Source organism: Megalobrama amblycephala, linkage group LG17, assembly GCF_018812025.1.
Source record: "Megalobrama amblycephala isolate DHTTF-2021 linkage group LG17, ASM1881202v1, whole genome shotgun sequence".
NCBI lineage: Eukaryota > Metazoa > Chordata > Actinopteri > Cypriniformes > Xenocyprididae > Megalobrama > Megalobrama amblycephala.
Genome location: NC_063060.1, coordinates 337,103 through 343,411, shown reverse-complemented (window position 1 = coordinate 343,411; position 6,309 = coordinate 337,103).

Sequence of the window (6,309 nt, the reverse complement as noted above, 5' to 3'; positions counted from 1 at the left end):
TGAAACATTTGATACACTTTTGTCTCATTTTTGGCCTTTTTAAATTAAATTAAATTCATTATGATTTTTTTTTCTGCCAATCAAATGAAACATTTTGAACATTTGCACAGAAAATATTGCAAAATAAGATTGATATTAAGACTACATTAAAACTGAGAAAAGTTTTATTATACTGTTATCATTTCTTTTTAAATCATGAGATTTTATTGTTTCACTTGTTTTCTTTGTGTGAAGAAAACAAATGCAAACCAGGGTAAATATCTAATAATTATATAATATTTTTATTGCATCATTACTTATCAAGCTGTAATTTTGCATATAACTTTGCATACTATAAGCACCTATATTATATTATATATTGCGTAATGATTTATGAATGTTCGTGACTTTCAGAAAATGAACAAAACTGAGAAAAATAAAAAACATTAATATATTTTCCTTGAAAGTCTCTGTAGGTGTTTGAGGTCAGCTGCTGAAAGAGTAAAGAGTAAAGTCACTGTTTCTTTGTTCTTTTAAGGTCACAGAGGCCTGAAATCAAACATCGAGACTTCACACATGAGTCCAACCTCACAGCATTGTGACCGAACACTGGCACAATCATTTCATCAGACGCTGGAGAGACAAGAAAGCGTTTTCTACTGAAGAGAATGTCCCACTTTACTCCTCTTTGTCCAGGTGAGACTCAGTCTGTGATTGTGTTTTCTCTAGAACACTCTGGATCTCATTTAAACCACTCTTAGAAAACAAGGTTCTATCTAGAAACCAAGGGTTCTTGACTTAATTTCAAAGCCAAAAAGTTATATAAGTTGAAATGTTTATTTCAATTTTTTCCAGTAATAAAGTATGTTTACGAGCTGTTTAATTCATAAAATTTAATTAAAATAAAAAATGAATTGAAATTAATTATTTACAACTAAAGGCACAACATGATCTCATGATGGGAACCCTTAAACGGTTCTATATGTGAACGAAACCCTTTAGGGTTCTATAGATATATCTTTTCTACTAAGAGTGAGATTCAAGTTACATTCATTTATGTGGAAAAAGTGACTAAATAAGTCGCTCCAGTGACAAATATTTCAGTTCTCAAAGCAGACATGTACATGTTTTGATGGAGTGTGATAGAAAAAAGCACATGAGGGGTAACGTGAGGTTAATGTCATTTAACCACAGAGCTGCTAATTAAGCGAAGCTGAAACGAACTCGTCTTTATGATTGTGATTGATGAGTATAATCAGCGCAGTGAATTACTGCCTCTATTTGAACACTTTAATTATGAACAGATATAGATGGGCGGCAAAACGCAGAATTATGCGCGCATAAAAAAACAGCAGAATCATCAAAAAACATTAATTAAAAACAGAAAGATGAACCTCGACTGAGTTCAGGAATGTTTCGGGATAAACAGCATGTCATTGTCTGCGGAGGGGCACAAATTAATAACAACAGTTTCTACATATTTATCTCAGATTTCATATTTATGATCTTCTGAATTCATCTTGCTGGATTCTGTGTTACATACATGGTAAGTGATTGCAGATGTCATTGAAATAAAAGAGACTGGATGTGTTTCTATGAAGTTATGGAATCAGACTTTGTGTTTTTTAATCAAAAGTGAACACCATTCTCAATGTCTAGGAAGGTCTCTGAGACGTGGAGCACAACTGATGCCTTAACATGCCGTCTATGAAGGAAACTCACTAGGGTTTGGCGCGGAGCCTTTGATTACTGAACACCTGAACTCACACCGATGGTTAATCCCTCCTGTCTCCAGGATCGCTGTTCCGCATCCGAGCTTCCAAGACTGGAACCTGGAAACAGAGAGGGAATGAGAGAATATAGGAAAGGAAAAATTAGTTGCGTTTGTGGAGCGCAGCCATCAGAATTAAACACAGCGGAGAGCGAATACCGCGGTAAACTCCATGGTAACAGAGGAAATCCACTAAACAATGAGATTAAGCAGAGCGGTTCCCATTGATTTTCTCCACAGGGAAACTAATTTTGAACTTAATCCACCGGTTTCACAGACAAGACATGTTTGATCTGTTTTAACTGAAGGTAACTTGCACAAACCTCTCTTAAAACAACATGTCAGTGCCATTGTTTTGTCTCAAGATGCACACCAGTGATGTTTCATTTCTAGGGCATGTTTATAAAAGCTACTTAAATGCCTTAATTAAACTAAGGCCTAATCCTGGCTTAATCTAAAGCCCTGTCTGTGAAACCAGGCCAAAGCCCATTAAAGAGAGTCTAATGTGAGCTCTGAGGTTGTCATTCGATGGTATTTGCTTTTGTTTAAGCCGCTTGACTGCGTTATTTCAACCTGATTTATAAAGAATCATGTTTCAATGGTGGAATTCCTGGTGAAAAACTACATTACCCATGATTCTGTAAAGAATCCCCACCGATTCAGAGAATTGTAAGAAGTGTCAATCATGCTTTAGCTCCGCCCACTCCCATGAAGCACCTCAAATGACATCATCGAGTCGTTCTCCCTACACATTCAAACAACTTTAATACTCCATGTCGCATTTACATTTCAAATCCCTCAGTTCTCACCATCTCCAAAAAGCCTAACTAATGTTGATTCTTGTTTTATTACGAGCTCTGTCGCGTTCTCTGTTTGCCAGTAGAATCTCTTCTGTTCGTCATTTGTTTAAAACGGCCTGATTCTTCAGATGTTTAGAGGCTCCATGTCAATCTTTCTCACTTGTTCTGACAACTAACCTGTGTCACTCACACACCAGACACGCGTCAAAGCAGCCGGAGCAGCTTTTCTCAACTTTCTGATATGACGAGACACACACAAGTGACGTATTACACACAATTTACCATGAAAACCATCCGGACAGGTCTACAAGTATAAACACTAATAACAGGCACAATATTATAGTGAATCAGGGTAAGACAAAAACATGTTTTGGAAGGAGGATTGATGATATATTGACTCTAGTGATGTCAAAATTGTCGCGTTAACGTATGCAATTAATTCATTTTTTTAACATAGCATCCGTTTTTTTTCTGTCATAATTTGGCTAGCATTACATTATATGATCACGCTCTTATTCACGCAAATGCCGACAAACGAGAACGCGCTGTCTGTGAATGAGACACACACACGACTCGTGTGCACAGAAAGACGTGCACCACTATCGAGTTCTCTTTCGTGCATGAACAAACAACACACAGAATTATGGCAAAATGCCGGTTTTGTGGAGTATCCTCATAAAAGCAGTCTTAAATGAGTTGAATAACATCTTAAATGAACTTAAGGAGTTGTGAGGAAATGAGAGGCGCGTCATGTTCGGCAGCGGCAGCTCTTAAAGTGACAGCAGCCTAATAAACCAGTTGCTGTGACGTCTATCATTAATGTTCATCAAAGAACAAAGATAACAGAGAAAACTGTAGCTTTAATAAGGATTAATCTATATTTAATTTATAATTTATGCAGTGAAGACTGTTTGATAACTTTATTCAATTTCTGTATATTTCCTACCTGTTAAATATGACATTTATTATAAAGGTTTATGTGAAGATTGTTTTAAGTTCACTTAAATTAAAAGTTGTTATTTTTTTAAAGCCTAATAAATGCTGATCAATTTATTAGTGTCAGTGATTCTGTCCTTCATTCATAAAAAGATGCCATTCAACAAATATTTAAAATTTGGAGAGTAACTGTAAAATTATTACAATATAAAAATATTAAAAACTCCAATGTTTTTAATCACGATTAATCACAGCAAAAATGTGTGATTATTTAGTTATTTTTTAATCTATTGACAGCACTAATTGACTCATTATTTCTTCATTTTGAACAAAAAAATAGATAATATGAACTAACAATGATCATACTGTATTGATACTGATAATGTTAGTTAACAAAATGCAATTCTTCATTGTTAGTTCACAGTGCATTAACTAATGATGCAACTTTTGATTTTAATAATGTATTAGTAAAAGTAGAAATTGACTTGAACTTAGATGAATAAAAGCTGTAGAATGTCCTGAAGTGAACTAATGTTAACAAACGAAACCTTACTGTAAAGTGTTACCAGTTAAACTAACTAATGTAGACTCGTGTAACTCAGGCAGTCCTGAAACTGCTGCTGTTTGTTTTGTCACTTTAACATCAGAGACTCTGCTGATCCAGGTCAGAGGTCAAAATGTGTTTTGAGGGGTGAATCTGTCTGTCTGAGAAACTGATACTGTTCAACTCAAAGAACTGATGCTGGTTTTCTCTCTCACATGGAGCCTCTGGCCAACAAATCATGGTTTCTGTAATGAGCTTCTTAAAGAGGACCATGAAAAATCTCTGCAGGAGTTCTTCTCCATATCAGTGTTTCTGAACATCTTGAGTTTCTTCACAATATTCCTCATTTAAATAATTCATGCGCAGAATAAAGGGGCGGGGCCTGGTTGAGTGTTGAAACTGGCGGTTATGGTAAGGGGCGGGACATTTCCCAAACACCAATCACAACACACTGCTCCAGCCGACCAATCAGAGCACATTGTGCTTTTCAGAAGGAGGGGCTTCATAGAGACAGGAACTAAACAGAGCGTTACTGACAGACTGGGAAGAGAGGAGCTGCAACAATGGAGAATATGAGGAGAATAATCAACCTGTTCTAGTGGAGCACAAACACAAATGGACATGATAGTTCCTCTATAAACAGATCAGCTGCTGTAAATCACCACAGTAAACATGATTCTGCTCGCTCGTTAAAGCATCTGTCTTTGTTTATCAGACTTCAGCCGTTACAGCAGAACTGGAGGAATCGTGGTGAGCTGGTGAGTTTTTGGTGAGCAGTTTTGCAGAAGTGGTGTTTCACAGGATGTGGTCTTCCACAAAACATTAAGTCCGAACAATGGAGACAGGAAAAGCGAACAACAGCGCTTGAAAGCAACAGATTGGTATGAAGTCACCACTTCAGAGGCTTCGCCAACATCTCTGTTTCCACACATTCACAGCTGCCATAGAGAGAGAGAGAGAGAGAGAGAGAGGGAGGGCGTCTCACTCCCACTTAAATCCCGTCTGATTGTAGCCAAACCAGAAGATTAAAGTCCTTTGAACTGAGGGAAACTCAAGCCAGTCAGCCCGTTTAAAGCTCGCCTTGTTTTGCTTTTTTCTCTCTCTCCATATGGTCACACCATTTCCATTCCTCTCAAATGAAGGACTGAGACTCTGTCTGTCTGATACAACATTTTCAAAGACTTTTCTACATGTTACAAGAGCTGTGGAAATAACATGTGGATTCACTTTAACAGGACCAGTGCATGAAGTCAGTGACAGTGATTTAGTTCATCATTTTTTACTCTGTTTTGACATGACAAATATTTTTACATTGCCAAATCAAGTTCAATTAAAACATGCACTAAGAACAGTGTAAATGACAATGACAGTGTGGATGACGTTATAAAGAATAAAATGAAGGGAAATTATCATAATATAGACTTTCTTTCCTCTCGTATGCTTTACTGCAAAGTGTTTTAAAACTACTCTGCGGAAGTTTTGTGTTTTACACTCATGAGGGTTTTGAACAACATGAGGGTGAATAAGTGATGAATTTTTTAGCTTTTTAAAAAACCGTCTCCATCTGCATGAGAGCAGCGCTGGTCGTGCTAAAGTGAATCCACATGGTATTTCCAGAGTTGAACATCTCTTACTGTCATAGTAACATGAAGAAAAGTCTTTGTGAATGTTGAATCTGACAGTTTCAGTCCTTCATTTTTCAGAGGAATGGAAGTGATGTGATCATATGTACATGTATATGCATTTGGCAGATAATTCTATCCAAAGCCTGGATTTTATCAGCACATGCATTCCCTGGGAATCGAACCCGTGACCTTGGAGTTGCTCTACAGTTTGAGCTACAGGAATGCATATAGATTTTATTATTGATAAAATCACTGCTTTAAACTGATTTCATTCATGTGGAAGCGATTGGATGGTCTCTATATAAACAATAAATTTGTGGGTACATTTACTGTTGTTCAATGTTTTTTCTTGGGTGAATTTTTGCAGACATTTCAATAGGAATCCACTCGGGGTGTCACAGTTAACAAGTTAATTTTGCAATTATTTTATTTCATTTTAACGTTTTAAAATATTTAATGCAATTAATGCATCATCTGTTGTTTTCCTGCCATCCTTTGACCATAAAGAGATGTGAGAACATCAGATGTGTGTCAGATTATCAGCCTTTAAAGTGACAGTAGCCTAATAAACCTGCTGCCGTCTGTCATTAAAGGGGACCTATAATGCCTCTTTCACAAGATGTAATATAGTCTCTGGTGTCCCCAGAATGTGTC